At 35.9% G+C, this 21,350-nt stretch overlaps 1 protein-coding gene across 8 annotated transcripts in view; it reads left to right on the forward strand.

Annotated features, from left to right (window-relative positions):
- Positions 1-21,350, forward strand: part of LOC108701435 (protein FAM126B) — a 50,967-nt gene that overhangs the window by 7,086 nt on the left and 22,531 nt on the right. For 6 of the 8 annotated variants that reach the window (XM_018236112.2, XM_018236119.2, XM_018236113.2 and 3 more), the window contains one exon: positions 17,284-17,383. The exons of the other annotated variants lie outside the window; for them this stretch is intronic. The gene's annotated coding sequence lies outside the window, so the exon portion shown is untranslated. The remainder of the gene's footprint in view (positions 1-17,283; positions 17,384-21,350) is intronic. 8 annotated transcript variants of the gene reach the window in all.

Consider the following 21,350-nt stretch of genomic DNA (forward strand, 5'->3'; position numbering starts at 1 on the left):
TGTGTTAGCTATGGAAAGTTCAATAAACGACTTTGTTTAAATGTATCAGTTCATGTTCGGGGGTTCCACCCTTAGCATGCATAATTTATGGCTCACTGTATTTTTACAGTTGGCTAAAGAGAAACTATAGATTATTTCTGTAACGAGATTAGAAATATATCTCTTTATGGTTTTCCTTATGGTCACTTCTATTGTTCTGGCATTGTCTGCTGTAAATAATTAACTCAAGTTCATACGTGTATGTGATCTCTTATCTGATTTCTGATTATCAAGATTCTTGAGACCTGGGTTTTCTGGATATGGGATTTTTCAGTATTTTAGAGCACCATTCATTAAGGCTACTAAAAAAAATTAAATGAAAAAAACTCAATAGGATTGTTTTGCGGCCTCCTTGAATGTATGCAGTTTTTTTAAATTGAAGGCACTGTCATGCTATATTACAAATAAACAGGAAATTAATTAATTGTTTACTTAAGTAGGGAAATTACATTCCAGTATTTCAGAGCTTTCTGGATAATATGTTTCTAGGTGATACCATACCTGTACAGTGAAATATAACAGTGCTCATTTCATAGTGATTACCTCTGCATTTACCATTTTAAGGGCAAGCAACCTAGAAGGATTCATAGCAGTATGACTGTGGAAATGAAAAAGACTAGTATGCCCTGGCTTTTGAAGTGCAGTGTTCCATGAACACTACAGCATTTGTCTTAAATTAGCGTATCTTATTCCATCCTCATGGAAACAATTAAGTTGTTAATGTAGTGACAGGTGCAAAGTTTGCTCCAATTCTGCTAACCCACATAAACCAATTGGAAAGCAGCAGTTGGAGGTTTTAAATCAAAGTTTTCTATGGGTTACTTGTGCTTGGGCATTGTTTGCTTCTGTTACAACACTGTCCCATAACATATTTAAAGGAGAAGGAAAGCTATGGAGGCATTATATTGCCAATAGATTATCTGCAATAGTGGAAGCTAGAATGCTATATTTATTCTGTAGAATGTTTTACCATACCTGAGTAAAAAGCTCTAGAAACTCTGTTTGTTTAGGATAGGAGCTGCAGTATTAACGTGGTGTGACATCACTTCCTGTCTGAGTCTCTCCCTGCTCTGGGCTCAGATTACAGCAGAGAAGGGAGGGGCGGGAGAGGGTTGCAAACTGAGCATGCTCTTGCCCAGGGCAATGAGGTTTAAGATGAAGGCAGAAAGTCTGATACAGAAGCCCATGTGTACACAATAGAAGGAAAGAAATACAGTGTTTCTTTTGACAGGTGACTCAGAGCAGCACTACTTTGGGGGTTTACTGGTATATTTAGATGGACTTTTCTGATAAGGCTTACTTAGTTTTAACCTTTCCTTCTCCTTTAAAGGGGACCTGTCACCCACACATAACAATCTGTATAATAAAAATCCTTTTAAAATTAAACATAAAACCCAAATTCTTTTTTTTTTTTTAAAAAAAACATTTGTGCCGGTTTTAAACTTGTTTAAAACTCGAAACTGTCAATCATATTTTGCCTGCCCTCCTCTATGCCATTGGCATAGAGGCGGGGCAGGCAATTGTTTTCACTTTACATTTAGCACTTAGATGCCACTGCACTCACCACATTCCCCCTCCATCTTCAACATCTAATTTTGTAGCCAGGGCATGGGCATCAGGTGCCCCATTAAGTGCATAAAAAGATCTACAGCTTGCCTTTATAACAATTCCCATAAAATGGCTGCTGCCTGCTTGCTGTGATTGTGATTTCCAAGACTAAAAGGAACAAGATTGAAATAATTATATGTTAGGGTGAGAGGTCCCGTTTATGAAAATACATTTTAACGGGATCTTTATAACAGGACAAAGGAGTTATAATCCTTGATCTCATTTCACCACATATAGGGGGTCAAGTTGCGTTTTTCCCAAAAAATTTGAGTTTCCAAGGGTTTGTTTCAGTAAAAACTTGGATTTTCTGGGTTAAAAAAAACCCTTTTTTCGAGATTTATTATGCCCCAAAGCTGGAAATAGATCGAAAACTCAATCTTTTTTTTCCATTGATTACACTGAGTGGAGTTATTTATATTCAAGTTTTTTCATAAATAAGCAAACATTTAGGTTGACACTTAATTCGATGTATAAAAAAAAAACCTCACAAACTTGACCTTTGATAAATAACCCCCATAGTATTTAGTGACACAGAGAATTTGGTCACAGTTCACAAGAACCTAAGCTCCTGGTCAAACCCTGTTTGTTTCCAGTTATGCAGATATATTATGTGACAACTCTACATATAGTTGAGCTGATTTTTTATAGTATAGTAGAGCTGATTTACCAAGTAATACATTGTGCAAGTGCAGTCAGATCTTTGCTTTTATTTTGTAGCTAATACTGACCAAAACTAATTGCTCATTGGTTGCTATAGGATTAAATGTGAAAAATATATTTTCTACCAAAGCCTGAACATTGTGGCAATCTAGAGCAGTCAGGAGCAGTACAGGTTTGGTTTTGGGGGCTGCCTCATTTATTAAAACAGAAATTTGGTGTGGGATGAAACATTTTGTTTGCCAACCTTTCCGTGGTCTCCTAGCTTTTTTTTATTTAAAACTTTGTATTTATTAAAGCTTTACAGAAAAAAAACATACGATAGAATGTATTTCTCACATTTGTGCAGAAGGGCAAGAATAAAGAAAATGTTGACATACATTCTCAGCTTGATTATTATTATTTTTTATGCAGTTAAATACTGTATGATCATATTCAAATATGATAAGAACTATATAGTGGGAAGGGGAAGAGAAAACTGGGGGGGAGGCAGGGGGGGGGATTTTGGTGGTTGAAACGTTATATCTGTCTATGTAGTAAGCCTTCTCGAAATAGCCAAATATTCCACAATTTATGTAATCTATTGTTCATTAGGGCAGTTAGTTTCTCCATTTCGATAGTCCACCACATCTTATTTCGTATTTCCTGCATCGTTGGAGGAGGACCATTCCATTTTTTAGCTATCAAGCCCCTTGCCGTTAAGCATAATTGAACACATAATTTGTGTTCATTAGAAGTCACTTGCTCATGCTTCCGTAGTAGTAAAGCCGTCCAAGGGTCCGGTGATAATGATGTTGCCAGGGTATCATTTATTGTCTTGAAAACTTCTTTCCACAATCTGTTAATTATTGGGCAAGTCCACCACATTTCATCTGCATTTTCCCCACACCCTCTCGGGCATAGATCTGTCATATGAAACCATTTATTTAGTTTTTGGGGTGTATAATACCAATCGTGGTAAACGTTATATGCATTTTCTTTTATGCAAGTGTTAATTGAAGCTTTTGCCATAGTTCTGTGTATTTTCTCCCATTCTTCTTCCTCAAGAGAGTCTCATAGTCGTTGCTCCCATTTAAGCATTGCCTTAGTTTTCCCTTTTGGATTTATAGTTTCCATGAGTTCGGTGTAGAGCAAGCTGATTTTGTTTTTGCGATGAGGGTTATTGCATATATATTCAAATGGTGAGGTGTCAGGATAGTTGTGCCCCAGTAATCTTAAAGGAGAAGGAAACCCCCTGGGCGCAAAACCCCTCCCCCCTCCCCTTTGTTGCCCCCCCTGGCCTACCTGTCCCCCTGGGCAAATGCCCCTAACTTGTTACTCACCCCTCTGCGCAGGTCCTGTCCACAGGGTTTACAGTCGCCATCTTCTCCCATGCGCCAGAAGACGCCGGTCAAAGCAGGAAGAAGACGCGCGTGGGAGAAGATGGCGACTGTGAACTCCGTGGACAGGACCTGCGCAGAGGGGTGCGCAGAGGGGTGTCCCCCCCTGGGGGACAGGTAGGCCAGGGGGGAGGAGGGGGGGCAACACAGGGGAGGGGGGAGGGGTTTTGTGCCCAGGGGGTTTCCTTCTCCTTTAAGATATAATGAGATATCTTTTGAAATCTATAGTGTTCTTTTGGTCTCCTAGCTTTTAAACCATTTATTATAGACAACAATACCAGTAATACTTAATTTAAAGGAGAACTAAAGCCTAACTAAAGAAGTAGCTAGAAATGTTGCACATTATGTTTTGTGCTTCTGTAGCAGCCCAAGGCAACCACAGCCTTTTAGCAGTAAAGATCTGTGTCTTCAAAGATGCCCCAGTAGCTCCCCATCTTCTTTTCTGCTGATTCACTGCACATGCTCTGTGCTGCTGTCACTTACTGAGCTTAGGGACCCACTCAATATACAGTACATATAAAATAGAAATGTCACAATATAAGGCTGATTAGCAATTAATACAGATAATTAATACATGGCAGCACAGAAACCAGTGCAACTAGCATCAGAATTTAATAATCAGCCCTGTAGCATCATCTTATATGTCACAGACACTTTCCAAGATGGTGACCCCTTGTAACAAGTTTGAAGTCCTGGATCATTACTGCTACTGAGAAACTGAAACTTTAGGCTGGTGCAATAAGTTCAATATATAAAATATGGCATTTTTAGCCACATTAATTTTTGGGCTTTAGTTCTCCTTTAAACAAGCTTGATTTGCTATCTTATTTTGGATAGCAATCGTTTATTGGCTACAAATCCAACACAGTATAGAACATAATTATTGAGGAACAGAGAGATTATATTAAACCTCTGTTGCTAAAATTGTGAGAACGTTAATTGTCAGGTATTTTCTTTCTGTGGCTCATCTATTCATGCATTGACTGAGTAAAGCATCTTAAAATAGGGATATCAAATCATTTGAAGCCCTGACTGGGCACTGTTCAGACTCATTAATAGATACTGACACCAGGAAATAAACTTTTTAATATCTATCGTAGCATTATCTTTGAATGCTATTTATTATTTTGCCATAAAAGTATCTGTCTGATGCTTTTACATTACCTTTCTTACCCCCTTTTTTCCCTATGAGGGGGCTGCCATATCTGTGCAGCATTGGTCTGTTAGCATTACAAACTCTAACTGACAAGATGAGAAGGGACAGTCAGGTTGACAAAACAGTCAGGTTTAGGAACTTCAAGAAACAATTACTTACAAAAGCAGAAGGATCAGCGAAAAACGATCAACATGACCTATAGGTAACATTTCACGTAGATTAATATTTTCATTTCACAATATCAGTGGTTAGCAGGCCTGTACTTCCCTATTTCTCACTGCTATTATGCTTCAACTAATTTTATTTGTATGAAATGCTTGGCGGATACTTAGAGTATTATTTAATAAAGGTCGAGTTGTGTTTTTCTTGAAAAATGTGAGTTTTTGAGAGTAGTTTCACAAAATATTGAATTTTTTGGTATTAAAAACCCTCTTTATTATTCCCAAAAGCTGCTAAAAGAGCGAATCCGAAATACTCCAGCTTAAACTTGTTGAATACATGTAGAAGTCAATGGCAGAGGTCCCCTGAACCATTTGAAGATGTTTTTTGCCTTCATGACCTTTGATAAATAACCCTCTTAGTGCATACTGCACATAAGTACATTGCATGGTCCAACTGGGAAGTGGTGAATTTGCACTTTCTCTTTGCATAACCTGCCACCTTGCATCTAATGAAATCAGTTCAATTGGACCATCCACACAAGGGACTCATTGTACTGCATCTATTTTGATTTATTTAACAGTGATGAAAGGCTGGACATAGGTTGTTTTTTTTTTTTTTCACTCATGTGGGATCGTCACCTCTTTTCCTTTTGAATGTATGCTCCAGTAGTCTTTCCCATTACCAGATAATCAAATGCAATTTTAATTATAGAGGGCTGTCTGGCTTTGTGTAGTGGGTCTTCACAATTTACAAGCATCAGCAACAGAGAAAAGGATGCTTAATAGTGCATGTTGACAGTCATAGCGCAATGTAACTGCAAACAAAATGTACTGGTATAGTTACCCTTTGAAACAGTTCTTTTGGTATCTTAAACCCCTGCTTCCATCCAAAGCACAAATCCAATAATTCCAAAGGTGGGAAAAGACTACCATTAGGTGCAATTTAACTGCTGCACAGGTGCCTTTATTCACCAACACACGACATGTTTCGAGCTTAATAGCCCTTTTTCAAGTGTATCCCAAAACATAGTGAAACATTCATTAAAAACCTTCAGTCCCTCCCACCTACAATTTTCATTAGTTTAACGCAATTGCTGGGAGGATTTTCAGCCTGGCCAACCAAACTATATGTTAACTCCTTGTGAAACAAACTCTATGTGTAGTCCATGTGAGCAAAAGTCCATTTCTTTATTCCAAAAATGAAGTGTGTGGAATAAAGTCACTTGGTTCCAAAAATGTGTAAGCTAAAAAAAAGTCAGTGAACAAGTACATTATACACTTTAACCCCTGCACTGCCCTCCTTGGGCCTGCTAGAGCCACATTTAGCCGAAACCTATTATGCATAAATTATCAACTAGCCATAGTAGCTACATTTAATTCAATATGTTGCAAAATAACGGTTAACACACATAAGCTATCATTAAACTGCCAGCACTATTTGGAACATCTTATATTACAAATTGTATCTTACCATACTGATGGTTTCAAGTTCAAACGGCAGCGCTAAAAAAAAGGAAATAACATTAGTATCCATTCTACAGAAAGCTAACCACACTCCACTGATCATTTAAACCTTGTGGTTCCATAGCACATAACTTTTGTATCCATAGGGCCTCTTTCTGCAGCAATATTCTCTTTTTATCACCACCTCTTTGTGCTACTTGAACCACTTCTAGTACCTGCCATTTTAGTTGTGACATATTATGTCTGGACTGGTTAAAATGGCATGGATAGAGCAATGTAACTGAACAATGACAAGGTAGTTTGCTTCTAGATAAATAAAAAATATACTTGGTAGACTGGTAATATAAATTGGATTGCAATGGAGTGGTGAGTAATGTTCTGTAGACACAGAGAAATGACAATAAGCACAAATGTAAGTAATGCTTAGAAGTGAACTGGCTCCTATTACTGACTTAAAGGTTTTTTTCACCTTTACATTAACTTTTAGCATGATGTATATTGTGATATTCTAAGACACTAAGACAGCTTATTGGTCCATATTTTATATTTTTAAATGATTTAACTAATTGTTTAGCTGCTCTCCAGTTTGGAATTCTCAGCTAGCTGTTGCTAGGGTCCAGTTTACCCTAGCAACTAGGCAGTGGTTTGAATGAGCTACTGAAAGAGGAATAGGAGAGAGAGCCTGAATAGAAAGATAAGGAATATAATTTAACATTAATAAACAACATTGTAGGCCCTAAAATAATATTTTGGCTGTCAGGGTCATTGCCCCCATTTGAATGCTGGCAAGAGGCCAAAGAAGGCAAATAATTAAAAAAATGAAGACTAATTGAAACTTTGCTAAGAATAGTGCTATTACTAGTAACTACAAAGGTAACTAGTATTTACTTAAAGATGAACTACCCCTTAAAGGCACAATGCCATTTAGTACCACTGCCAGTCCTTATGACTGGCAAAGGGCTAGGGGATGGGGCAGACTTTAACAATGCAGTTTTGATGCTGATGATGCTGATGACATAAAAACGTTTAATATAATTTTTTTAAATTTAATTATTAAGCAGTACAGCTTTACAGCATATCCCTTGTTTTCTGTAAAAGATCATTTAAATAGCAGTGCTGTAACTTATTGGAAGCTTGTCTTTCCATTTGATGGATTTCTTTTGAAGTTAAGTGTTTTTCCCCTTTGGGTGTATCCTAATGACTACAGAATCAATATTAAAATGCATTCATTAATATTAGAATGCATTTGTTCATCTTTTAGAAATGGATTGTTTACAGATATAACTTTTGCGTGGTCCTTATACAAAACATTGTAAATGATTTACTGAGGGCTTTAAGGTGAAAAACAGTAAAGCAAGTGTAAGAACAGCTCGTCATTGTTCTGCACAGAGCAGCATCCTTGTATTTGTTGTACACATAAAATTGGTTCTTAAAATCTGTACAGTACAAGGTAACGGCGCGATAATGGTAATCATTTCTCTAGTAAAACGGTTATTGATCTTTTAACCTGTAAAAATGAAAAGACACTTAAAATCGCCAGTTAACAGTCTGTTATCAAATTCGCATGCCAAGTCTGTTTGTGTGTGTGTGTATATTTTTATGTTACCAGATAATGATCTGATATTCATTAATCAAATTTGAACTAGCAGCTTTGACAAAGAAGAATGTTTCTTTAAAGGAGAGTAGTACAGGTATGGGACCTGTTATCCAGAATCCTCACGACCTGGGATTTTCCGGATAATGGGTCTTTCTGTAATTTGGATCTTCATACCTTAAGTCTACTAGAAAATCATGTAAGCTTCCAATAAGGATTATTTATATCTTAGTTAGGATCAAGTACAAGGTGCTGTTGTATTATTACAGATAAAAAATCATTTTTAAAAATATGGATTATTTGGATATAATTGAGCCTATGGGAGACAACCTTTCCATAATTCGGCGCTTTCTGTATAACTGGTATCCGGATAATGGATCCCATACCTATACATGTATACTTTATGTTGATAAAAGGGTCAACCTATCATGTCCTAAAATGCTGCAGTGTTTTTGATGAATTTGTTAATATAAAGGAATACCAATGTATAGCATTCCTATATATATATATATATATATATATATATATATATATATATATATATATATATATATATATATATAAATTTTTTTATTTTTTTTTGAAGACTTAAAGGAAGAGTTCAGTGTGACAAAACAAACTGGGTAAATAGGCTGTGCAAAATAAGAAATATTTCTAATATAGTTAGTTATAAATGTAATTTATAAAGACTAGAGTGACATAACAGAACAGAACACTACTTCCTGCTTTTCAGCTCTATAACTCTGAGTTAGTCAGCGACTTGAAGGGATTCAGCTCAGATTCAAAAGCAACAGATATGACCCCCCCCCTCAAGTCTCTGATCGGTTTCTGCCTGGTAACCAGTCAGCGTAAACCAAGAGAGCTGAAAAGCAGGAAGTTGGGTTTTGTTCTATTATGTGAGACATCCAGTCACTCCAGCCTTTATACATTACATTTTTGGCTTACTAACTATATTAGAAACATTTTTTATTTTGCACAGGCTATTTACCCAGTTTTTATTTTTACACTGAACAATTCCTTTAAACAGGAGGGCAATATCTAGTATCTAGTGTCTGTGGCAAATTTGTGTAATGATGGGAGATTTGTATGTGAGCACAAAAAAATGAAACAGGGATTTACCCTGTAACTGCAGGACAGTGTGTAAGTATGTGACTGACCTCTGTCCTGTATACTTTGTACATTCCTGAGATTGCATAGTCACCTAAGTGGCAAATTGGCAAACTCAGCATCTATTACTATTATTTTTTACATTCTTTAGAGCTTTTGAGTTCCTAGTTCAAACAAGTTCAATGACTTTACTTGTATTGAATATCTTTATACTGGCATATGTGACCTTTTTGTTGAACAGAGGAGTAAGTTATCGCTTTGGTTTTGTGTGCTTATATTCTCTTATGCCTTTCTGTCGTACACCTTATGCTTTCTTATTCTCTGTCCTATTTGTTTTTATGTGTGCCATATTTTTGTTTCCTTTTTCTTTCTTATAATCTTATGATTTGTCTTGCACTTCTGGTTTCATTGCAGGGCTATGCTTTGCAGCCTTTTAGATTTTGAAGACAGTGTCCATGGTCAAAGTATAATCCAGCATCTGAACTTTGTCAGTCTGCTTTAGTAATTAGATCTTATGTACAAAATCAATGGGACGCTTTCTGGTAGAATTGATTACAGTGGTCATAAATAATGAATGAACATCAAAGATTGTTTCAGCGGGAGAAGTAGTAAGCCAGCTTGCCGTTAGAAGAAGGTCATGATCATATATGTTTTTACCCTTCTTGGCTTTCAAGAGCGTAACATCAGCATTGTTATACACTGGTCGCCCACCTTAAAGGAGAACTAAAGCTTAAACTAAAGAAACATTGTACATTATGTTTTGGGCTTCTATACCAGCCCAAGGCAACCACAGTCTTTAAGCAGTAAAGATTTGTGCCTCTGAAGATGCCCCAGTAGCTCCCCATCTTCTTTTCTGCCGAGTTCCCTGCACATGCTCTGTATTGCTGTCACTTACTGAGCTTAGGGACCCACTCAAAATATACAATACATATAGAATATAAATGTCACAGTATAAGGCTGATTAGTAATTAATATAGATAATTATTACATGGCAGCACAGAAACCATGGCAACTAGCATCGGGATTTAATAATCAGCCCTGTAGCATCAGCTTATATTACAGGCCAACCTCATTTTCTGCTTGATCATTTGTGACAACCCCTAAGCTTAGCTTCTCAACAGCTGCTCATAGCCCACTGAGCATGTGAGTGTTGCAGACATTCTCCAAGATGGTGACCCCCTGTGACAAGTTTGAAGTCCTGGATCATTGCTGCTATTGAGAATCTGAAACTTTACACTGGTGCAATAAGTTCTGTAAATAAAATATGGCATTTTAGCCATATTAATTTTTAGGTTTTAGTTCTCCTTTAACCCCACTGTTTGCTTCCAGAAAAATGAAAGGTAAACCACAGCCAAAAATGCAAGCTTTTAGAAATATGATTTGGTTACATATACAAACAGGCCTAAACATAATCTTTATAATGCAAGTGATTTTAACTGTATATTACTGTGCAATTTAAATGGCAAAGACAGCTTGACAAAACAACAACACTGTGATGGTGAAAAGCCATACCCCTTAAAGACTATGGCACATGGGGTATATACTTCACTGGTTATTCTCAGGCTGACATGCAGTTAAATGGTACTGTGATAGACAGAATATGCAAGAGAATACTGAAATGGACATTTTCTGGCCAAATCTGCCTCTCACTGCTGGTGACAAGGGGTTCCGTTTAACTAATTGTCCATACAATCTGTACTCCCCATTTTCATTTTGGTTCCAGCATTTCTGCCCCCCTCCACTGCTGACTTTATAGTCTGCTCAACAGCACTGCTCCTATACATATACATAAGGATACTACAAAAGGAAGAGGAATATACCCCTGATAATTAACATTTCTAAGACAAGCTGTACTACCTGAAAATAACATTTTTTTTTATTGACTTTTTTTAATATCAAGTTACACAAAGGCAAGAAACCATAATTAGTGTTAATATGTTTATCTAAAGCAAAATACAATTATATCCATAATCTTTATTTTTTCGAACAGTGCAAAGTTTTCAAATTTACCATTTATTCCTGTGTCTTATGAAAAAGCATAGCCATTAAGGCCAAAACGATGACCAACAATTGTAAAAACCAATAAAGAGAGAAAAAAGGGAAACCATAAAAAAAAAAAAAAAAAAATCTAGGATTCCTTAAAATGAAGCCTTATTACCTATCTACTTGGTAGTGGGGGTATTTAAAATATATGCGAACATATAAAGACGGATTATATTCTAATTATGTCATTGTGATTGTATGCTGCTGTACATCATTCATATAATTATCATCAATAATCTTTTTAAGTTTTATAAAACACAGTTTCCTGCCTAGTGCACAGTTTCAAAAACATTTGCCTTTATGCTTCACAAAACCTAAATTGAAATGCTTCTAAAAGTATATACTCCTAAAAGTATGTGCTTTAGGCCTTTAAGCAAATTTAAGGGAATTTAGCTATTAAACTGCACTATTCTCTGATTCTTGGAATAAAACATGAAACCGGCCATATGTATGTATGCTGTAAGGGAAGCAGCTGGGAATAACATGAAAGGTAAGATGGAGCCAACTTTGGCCTGCTTTTCAAGCATGTGACACATAAGGAGAATTATTTGCTGTATAGATTTTATAAACAGTGGGGTTCATTTATAAACACTTTGCAAATTTGCACCTGGGCAGTAACCCATAACAAAGTATAAAAGTTAGTGCAGGGCACACTGGTAAACTCACGTATTGATCACACCAGAAAAACAGTAGATTAAAAATGTAAGCTTTATTATATAGTCGTCTCTCGCCTGACGCGTTTCGTGTCACTGGGACACTTAATCATAGGCTTCATTAAGTGTCCCAGTGACATGAAACGCGTCAGGCGGGAGATGACTATATAATAAAGCTTACATTTTTAATCTACTGTTTTTCTGGTGTGATCAATACGTGAGTTTACCAGTGTGCCCTGCACAAACTTTTATGCTTCTATATATGGATTAACCGCTCCCCTGAGCTGAGGGCCTGGGGCTGGAGCACCTGGGCCACGTCTCCATTGTGGTGAGTGATTCCACAGATTTATACTTGCTTTATGCTTAAATTGTTCTTGGTTCAGTAACCCATAACAACCAGTCAGTGATTAGCTTTTATCAGTCAGCTGCATGTTGAACACTTAAAGCAATCATCTGATTGGTTGCCATGTGTTACTGCCCAGGAGCAAATTTGCGCAGTGTTTATAAATGAGCCCCACTTAATTGAGAACACATATTTCATAAAATAAGTACTGGGGTTAGGGTTAGACCTTCTTCTGAGACTCTCCAAATTTTAAATGGGGGTCACTGACCCCATCTAAAAACAAATGCTGTGTAAGGCTACAAATGTATTGTTAGTGGTACTTTTTTATTGCTAATTTTTCTATTCAGACCCTCTCCTATTTATATTCCAGTCTCTTATTCAAATGAATTCATGGTTGCTAGGGTAATTTGGACCCTACAAGAAAGAGAACTATCAGAAGAGTTATATTGTGCTGCACCATCCATATAACGTGATTATAGTGTAATATGAGAAAGAAAGAAAATGAATAAACATATTTAATGGGTAAAAAATTGATTGTGCATCAATTACAATAAATTTGTAAATTAATTTAGACCATAGCAGCCAGATTGCTGAAATTGCAAAGTGCTGCTGAATAAAAATCTAAATAACTAAAAAAAACACAAATAATAAAAAAATAAAAACAATTGCAAATTGTTTAAGAATATCACTCTCTACATCAAACTAAAAGTTATCTCAAAGGTGAGCCAGTGCCAGAGATTCTTAATTACTGCAAGCTTTCTATAAACTGCACCTCAGCAAAGCAAACTGCTTCAAATATGGCAGTGCCAGGCAACTTGAGCACTTGAGAACGTTTTTAAATTCACAAGGGGCCTCTTAACAATCCTGCTTTAAAATCTATGTATGGAACAAAAAAGTTGCAGGACTATACCATACTACTGTAAGGTATAGTTCTTGCTGAAAGGATTTCCACATTTAAACAATGGGAGTCTGTGTGTGCTCAGGCTCTGCTGGTTTAGCTGGCTGTGTAGGATCAAAGTGTTTGTAAAGTGGGTTAGGGGGAGAAAGTTCTCATTCTCAGCAGTGGACTCACACAGGGTGACTTTGGTGAGTACAAAGCTTACAAACCTTGATTAAGTTATTGTTGTTAATTTTCAAAACGTTCACTATTACCTTTTGCATATTGATTTATTTTTATCTGTTAATGATGGTGTTTTTTCTCTTTGCACTTTATTAATTCAGGTACATAACTTTGTATATCATCTATACCATAGCTTATTTATTTTATATTTTTTTGAGCTTAGAGATAAAACTCTTCTTGGTTTCAGCCAGGTTGTACAATAGGATGGAGGTCTTAAATCTAGATACTAACATTTATATTCCCTGCAAAAGTCAGTAAAGTTGGCTAATGTGTTTCTCCCCTACTGGTAGCAAATCATGGCATTGCCCTATGAGCCTCTAATAAAATGATATATATCCTGCTGCATAGCTTGAAATAAATCAGCGTCATGTCACTGTGGTTATTTGCATTTGTTTGTTTGTACACAAATTCATTACCCTGGTATTTTGTTGTCACATTAGTACTAATATCTATGTAACGACGACAAAGCCAAACGTTGGACGCATAACAGGTTTCTTGAATAGCACTAATGTGTTTTTAAAATGGCAGGTTTGTCACTGGAGCACTATGTTATTAGGCAGATCTCATAACTTGTTGCTAGCAACATATAGGAGCCATCATCCATTTAACCACACTAGTGTGTGTATTTATAAAGCAGTGTAAAAGGAATACACCAAACATTGCACTAATGCCATTGTAAACAGCTCAATCTCACCCATCGTTATAAAGTTGTATAATGAATTTTAGTAAAGGTGTAAAATTGTGGCATAAAAAGAGCAATACCTTAATACATACAATCAATAGAAGTTCTGCTTTATCTTTTGTTTATTTAGATATTTCTCTTTCATCCTAATGCAAAACACGCAGATCATTTTACACCATGGATGGAAAACTCATCCCTCTACTCCTAAATGCTGAACTATCAGCATCCCAAAGGATTTGTAAAGCCGTAAGGGAGAATTACATCGATATATGAAGCTTATGTTTAAACAGGAATAGTTTTTTTCTGAATTCGTGCACAACACCATGGTTTCTAATTATAGTGACAGCGAAACAAATGTAGTTCTCATGGCTGTTAATATCTGAAAGGACGCATGAATTGCCACTGCACATTCTTGTCTTTGCTAATAATTGTAATATAAGAATATATATTTGCATACACAAAACTCTCTTGGCTCCATGAAATTAAGTTAAAAAAAGGAGTTGGGGTGGTAGGAAGTAGGAAAGGGAGAGTAGTAAAGTAGAAATAAGTAGAAACATATTGTCAATTACCCATTTGTAATAGTTACTTATATCTCTTAGGGGAAGGGTTGAGCTGGAATTTGCTCTATAGTTAAGTACTACAGCATTTTCAGTGGTGTAAATCTCAGTATTTGTTACTAGAGTTGCGAGATTCTGGGTCTCTACCATTTTTTTGCCTTTTTTTTTTTTTTATTTCTTATAATAGTCAAAAGCTTTAATACCCTGGCCTCTTTTTAAGCGACGGTCCAGTGCACAGTAGAAGGGAATGGCACCCTCCAATATGCTGCAATATGCTGCAATATGCAAGTGGGGAGACCCCTGCGTATTTATTATAGTGTTTGTCCATCAAACAGAATGGTCCAAATCCAAAAAATGGAGAGGGAAAAAATCGAAAGTAATCCAAATCCAAAAAAAGATAATAAAGTCAAATAGTCCAAATGATAATTGCACATCCAATTAAACCTGTGAACAAACAATTAAGTCAAATGTATCACATAAGAATATGGCACACATCTCTCTCACACACCAAACACTAGAAATGACGCCAGACACACTTTGAAAATATTCAGTGCAACTGTGCCTGTTTTGCTTCGAAGCACAATTGTATTAATTTTGGCAAATCATTTGTGTTGGGTACAGTGCAATTGTGTAAGCCCTTTCGTACCTACAATGACGTTGGAATTCTGGGGGAATATGCTGCATTGTGGGAGAAAAACATGGCAATTACACTTTGCACATAGGTCTCCACTTAAGCAGTAGAGGAATGGGATGCGTTATCCAGAAAGCTCTGAATTATGGAAAGGCCATCTCCTAATTTTATCCAACTAATTAAAAATGATTTCCTGTTTTACTGTAATAATAAAACAGTAGCTTGAACTTGATCCAAACTAAGATATAATTAATCCTTATTGGAAGTTTAACCAGCCTGTTGGGGCTATTTAATGTTTGCATCTTTTTCTATTAGATTTAAGGCATGGAGATTCAAATTACGGAAAGATACGTTATCCATAAAACCACAGGTCTCGAGCATTCTGTATAATACAAAATTCCATTTTTATTGGAATGAATAAAAATTCAAAATACACACCTGAGTGACTGGCAAAACAACTCCATCACATCACAATCTACCTATCTTACACTGATACTTGTTTTAGAGGTTGCTCTTGCAAGGTTTAATAATGGAAAGTATATCAAACTTTCTCAATGTAAACTTAGACTTTGAACTAGGATTTATTGCCTGACCAACAATTGACAGGCCTATACTTCCTCGTCCTTTAGCTAAGTGGTCCTAACCAGCAACCCATGTGTTTATCCAATGGACATGAACATGTTTGGCTATACAGTGATGTTATGTGTTTGATGTTTTATATCCCCAATATTTTTCTTATTGGTATATGAAACACTGAGCACTTGTAAGGACTTACACTCATAAATGTACAGTAGAACCCCCATTTTACGTTTTACAGGGGACCAGGAAAAAAATTATATAAAATCCGGGAAAGTGATGCTTTTGTGAAAAAATTAATCTGCACAGTGGGAGCTGCAGTTAAATGGAAACAAATTGTCGTGTATGCAGTCATCACCTTCATTGGAATGATTCATGCCATGTCTTTATTACCTCCCCCATGCTGAAGGCCCAAGCCCAATAATTTACATAGATGAACTTTTTATATTGGGTGATGTGGTTAGAATTGTGTGTGTGTGTTAAGTTTTTTTCTTAAAGGAACAGTAACATCAAAAAGGAAAGTGTTTTAAAATACAAATATAATGCAGTGTAAAACGGTGCTGTGTTTGCTTCAGAAACACTACTATTGTTTATATAAATAAGCTGCTGTGTAGCAACGGAGGCAGCCATTCAAAGGAGAAAAGGTTCAGGTGACACCGCAGATAAGCTCTGTAGAACATAATGGTGTTATCTGTTATCAACTATTTAACCTTTGCCAAATAGACTTTTTTTCAATTTCCACCATTGCTACATAGCAGCTTGTTTATATGAACTATAGTAGTGTTTCTGAAGCAAACAGATCAGTTTTACCAGTGCAGAGCAACACTACATTATATTTTCATTACTTAAAAACACTTTAATTTTTTGGTTTTACTGTTCCTTTAAATGTTTTTCATTTTAAAATGTTTAATTTATTTCAGACAGCAACCAAAACATATATGGGCAGATTTATCAAAGGTCAAATTTCGAATTTATGTGAATTTTTTTTACTCTATAAATTCAGATATACTCACAACTTCAATGGGAGGTTATTTAAGAAAAAATGTGAGCGTCTCATTTTCGATTGAATAGTCCCGACCTGAAAATTTGAAATGAATTTGAATCGAGTTTTCCCTCCAAAAAAAACTTGAATGTCAGGAAGGCAATTAACCTGTTCAAATGGTTCAACAGGCCTCTGCCATTGACTTGTAAATGAACTCGGCAGGTTTTAGGTGGTGAATATTCAAATTAGTACTGTTTCCATGGTTGAGGTGTGATAAATCTCACATTCAAATTTACATTCCAATTCGGGGATTACAATTCGAATGTGTGAATTTTGACACCAAAATTGTTCAAACTTTCTATTCGACCCATAATATATCTGTCCCATAATGTTACAGTGGACGATTGTATTTCCAAACAGTCAAATTGTGAGCTGTCTCAAACCCAATTGTATATTAATTAGATAGTACCAATCTGTTTTAAAATACATTGTAATGTCTCCATGCTTTTTCTATTTTGCTATCTTTTCTAGAGATCCACGGATCCCCATAAATGTCAACCAATGCATTCCAGACATGAAGCCAACCACTTGGCGCTGCTCTTTATAAATAATTGACTTCTTTGCAATTCAGGTAAACAAAATAATTTTAGTGCTGTGTAGCTTCTCAATATTAAGCACATTGGATTAGTTACCATATTTTTCCCCTAAGAAAAGAAACAAACCCAGAATGACTGCAGATATCTCACATTTCCTTATGCCACACAAAGTGATTACCTACAAGCAAAACATCATTGTTTTGAGAAAATAATCTTGTGATGTATCTGTTGTAAAGTCCTACAGTATTGATCATTCTGTCTGTATAATTACAGCTGTTCTGGGATTTTTAATTATATTTAAAATGTTGAATTCAATGTCGAAATGTTAATTCAATGTCGAAATTCAACCAATTGCAATTTATTATAAAAATCGAATTTTTCAAATTTAGGTGAATAGGAGCGACCTGCAAATTAGAATGCAAATTAGAATCGAATTTGATTCGAATTTTTAAAACTTGATTCGAGTTTATTTCTTGAAAGTCTGAAATGCTGAAAACAACTACAAATTGATCCCAGGACATCTTCCACAGGCTAAAACAGCCATTCGGCAGGTTCAAGGTGGCGAATAGTCGAATTCTAATTCTTAAACAGCCAGTGTATGATACATTTTTCAAATTTGAATTTAAAAAAACCCTCAAATCGAATTTTAACAATTCACTAGTCAAATTTGACGGTTTTGGCCATAAAAAAACCTCAAAAATTTGAATTTTCAATTCAACCCTTGATAAATCTGCCCCTAAGGGTGATGGCACAAGGTGTGATTTGTTTGCCAAGGTCTTCTCTTTGATAACTGCTGTTTAAAATCCCAACCCCATTCTCACCCATTTGTATTCAGTTCAATTTGAAACATACTATTTATGGCATTTCATACTGAACAAAGAGAATTATCTGTTCTCCCTGAGTGAACTACAGACATCAAAACACCCCTGTGGCATAACCCCAATTTTGTCCTGCCTTCCTCTCTCATCCTGGATAGGCCTGCATATGACTTCTCCATGGTGGTTTTAGCAGCTCCTTATGTGCAATTGTAGCCCCATACTTCTGTCAATAGATTACAGAGAAACAGCCTATGTATAATATAAGTATATTATATAATGTGTAAAGGGGTTGTTCACCTTTAAATTATCTTTTAGTATGATATAGAGAGGCACATGCCATTGTTTGTCAAAACCCAGCATAATCTTTTTAATCATTTGAGCTGTTTCTTTGGGACCCTTTTGGATTCTAAATTAAGAGCAGGCGCATGACAATCCTTAATGAATTTGTTCAGCCTTCACATACTGTTAGTGCCAGCAGCACTAATCCCTCTGTCTCAGCAAGTGAAGGATCTGTGTGTGCTGTTCTAAGAAGATGACAGAAGGTACCACGGAATTTTGCCAAAAACCAAAGACGCTGTTTATTCTAGTTCATTATTAAGGCTTCTTGTAGGAATACATAAAGTGCATGATAGTGTAAACTTGTGCAAGTGTATATTATACTAAGTGCTTGTTTATAATTCAGTATTGTTGCTATTGCATGCACATTAAAAAAGCAGCTAGGTAATGCTGAATATATACTGGAAGAAATACATTAGCTTGCAGCTCCTTAAAATCACTTGAGGCATAATGATCTGAACTACACTTGGCAGGCCTGACTGAAATGGCTTTTTAAAATTTAAAGAACAGTAATTGTACAAAAATAAGAACATAGATATATAGAAAGCATTAGTACATATGAATTTAACCATATACTAACCGACATTATAGACGCCTTGTACTGCAGACTGGCTGTCCTATATACTGACAAGTACAGTCTTTTTATACTTCTGTTATTGTGCGATTGTTTCTGCAGTACATAGCAGAGTTGCAGACTTCTTGATTCATTTTTTTCTGGATCAGTGAAAGCTGCTTCTGCCAGCTAAACACTAGACTTTGAATATTCTGTCTGCTCCAGCATACCTACAGTAAAATCCTTCCAATAAATCAGTCCAGGTACAGTAAATTGTGCAAGCAGCTAAGGGATGAGCCAGACAGAAATGTGAAGAAAAGAGGCCTCTCTTCAAATGCCATGAAAAGCACTCGGCTTTGAGACACAGTAGTCCAGCGCATTAGCATTATTAATTTGCAGTGAGTAGTAGTAATGTCCTACCTAAAGGATAACAATTGCAACAGCCTAATTTGGATGACTAGATTGTGTTCCAATTGGATCATAGTCATTTGCTTAGGACGGAAATTGAAATCATCTCATAACCTCGTTATACAAGGTTAAGTGATTATAAAACAGGAACCCTACCATGATCATCTGATCACACAGGAATACCCACATTGTTGGCAACATTTAGACGCTTACTTACTACCATGGTAATTCATTTAACAATGCATTCAATTCCTGTTCCCTAATACACACTGCACACATAATAATTAGTGATCTATGGGTTCCTGACTATTTTTAATGAAATAGCTAGTATAAAGTTGATTTTTTTTTTTTTGCATGACCAAATCAGTTTTTTCTACATATTTGCATTTATGAGCTTTAAGTATTTGAATTTACATATATATATATATATATATTTTTTTTTTTTTTTTTCGACTGCAGTAAACAAAGCAAGTTTGCCTTTATATGTTAACAGATTACATGGAATTCGCTTCTTTAACTTAAATTTGAAAATTATATAATCATTTTCATTTAATTCTATAAAACTAATTCATCATGAAATTGGATTTGTATTTATTATTATTTTTTTTTACTTTTTGTCTTCCTGTTGAAGATGTATGAATTTAGAATTTCTACCAATCCCAGCACTTTAAACTAAAATGTATCCAAATCCTAAGCACTATGAGTTATATATAAGCCAACCAGCGAGCTCCATTCATTTAGTAGACATAAATGCAGGTTTTCAGTGTCTTTCTCTGTAAGAGGAAACTGAAGTTAAGTCTGTTGGCACTAATTGGCAGCCAAAAAAACCAATAAGGTACACCAGTAGACTATAGCTAATAATATTGCAGGTTAGCAGATGCTGCCAGTCCAGAAAATAGTTGTATAGTAGTTAAAATACAAGATGTCCTCTCAAATTTCTCCATGTCTTTCTGCCTGTGCATATTTTTTGCCAGCCTTTATTGTTTGGTTAGTTATAGGTGAGGCATCATTTACATCAGCCCTGCCCTGGTGGAGCTTACTGTCATTACATACTAGTGTTGTGCCGCAGATGAAACACTTTTTTTTTTAGAGGGTAGCACCAGTGGCAGCCAAACTCTGTCCACAGCCCCACATGCAAGGTCAACTAATCGGTTTGTAGATAAAAGTACAGAAGTATTCAACTGAGAAGCTGCCTGCAGAAATTGTAGAACCGCTTCTCTTCTACTATTTAACTTATTCAACACACTAGATATTTACCCATATATCATCAGAATTGTTTCCATGTAATAAAAAAATAGATACACAGACACAAGGTGCCTAATAGCGTGAGTATGCCAATAGGCATAGTTTTATTGACATTAAACTGAAAGAACTGATTCTTAGGATGAACGCGAAGAAAGGACTCTAGTTGTGTAATTAGTTTCTCTTGAAGATATTGTTGCAGTAAAAAACACAGGATTACTTCTATTTATCCAACAATAAATGAAAAGCCGATACCTTTTTATGCAACAAACGGGATCACCCATGCGGTCCCGAAACGTTTGATCTGTTAAACTGTATCAAGAGCACCATGGAATAAAGCTTGGGATCACCCCGCTTGTTGCATAAAAAGGTATCGGCTTTTCATTTATTGTTGGATTCATTGCTGGTGTGTGGCAAGGCCAATACTTGCATCCCCTTCTGCCTAACTTCTGTTAATTACTTCTATTTATGACTTATTTGATAGAGCTTAAATGGGGAACTATCGCAAAAATGAGAATTTAATTTAAGCATCCCCATACTGAAGTAAGAAACTTTCTAAATACAATCAATTAAAAATTCAGCATTGTTTCTGAAATAATCACGTTTCTATGCACTGTTCTTCTCTCAGCATCTGTTTCTCTTCAT

This window comes from Xenopus laevis, chromosome 9_10L, assembly GCF_017654675.1.
Source record: "Xenopus laevis strain J_2021 chromosome 9_10L, Xenopus_laevis_v10.1, whole genome shotgun sequence".
NCBI lineage: Eukaryota > Metazoa > Chordata > Amphibia > Anura > Pipidae > Xenopus > Xenopus laevis.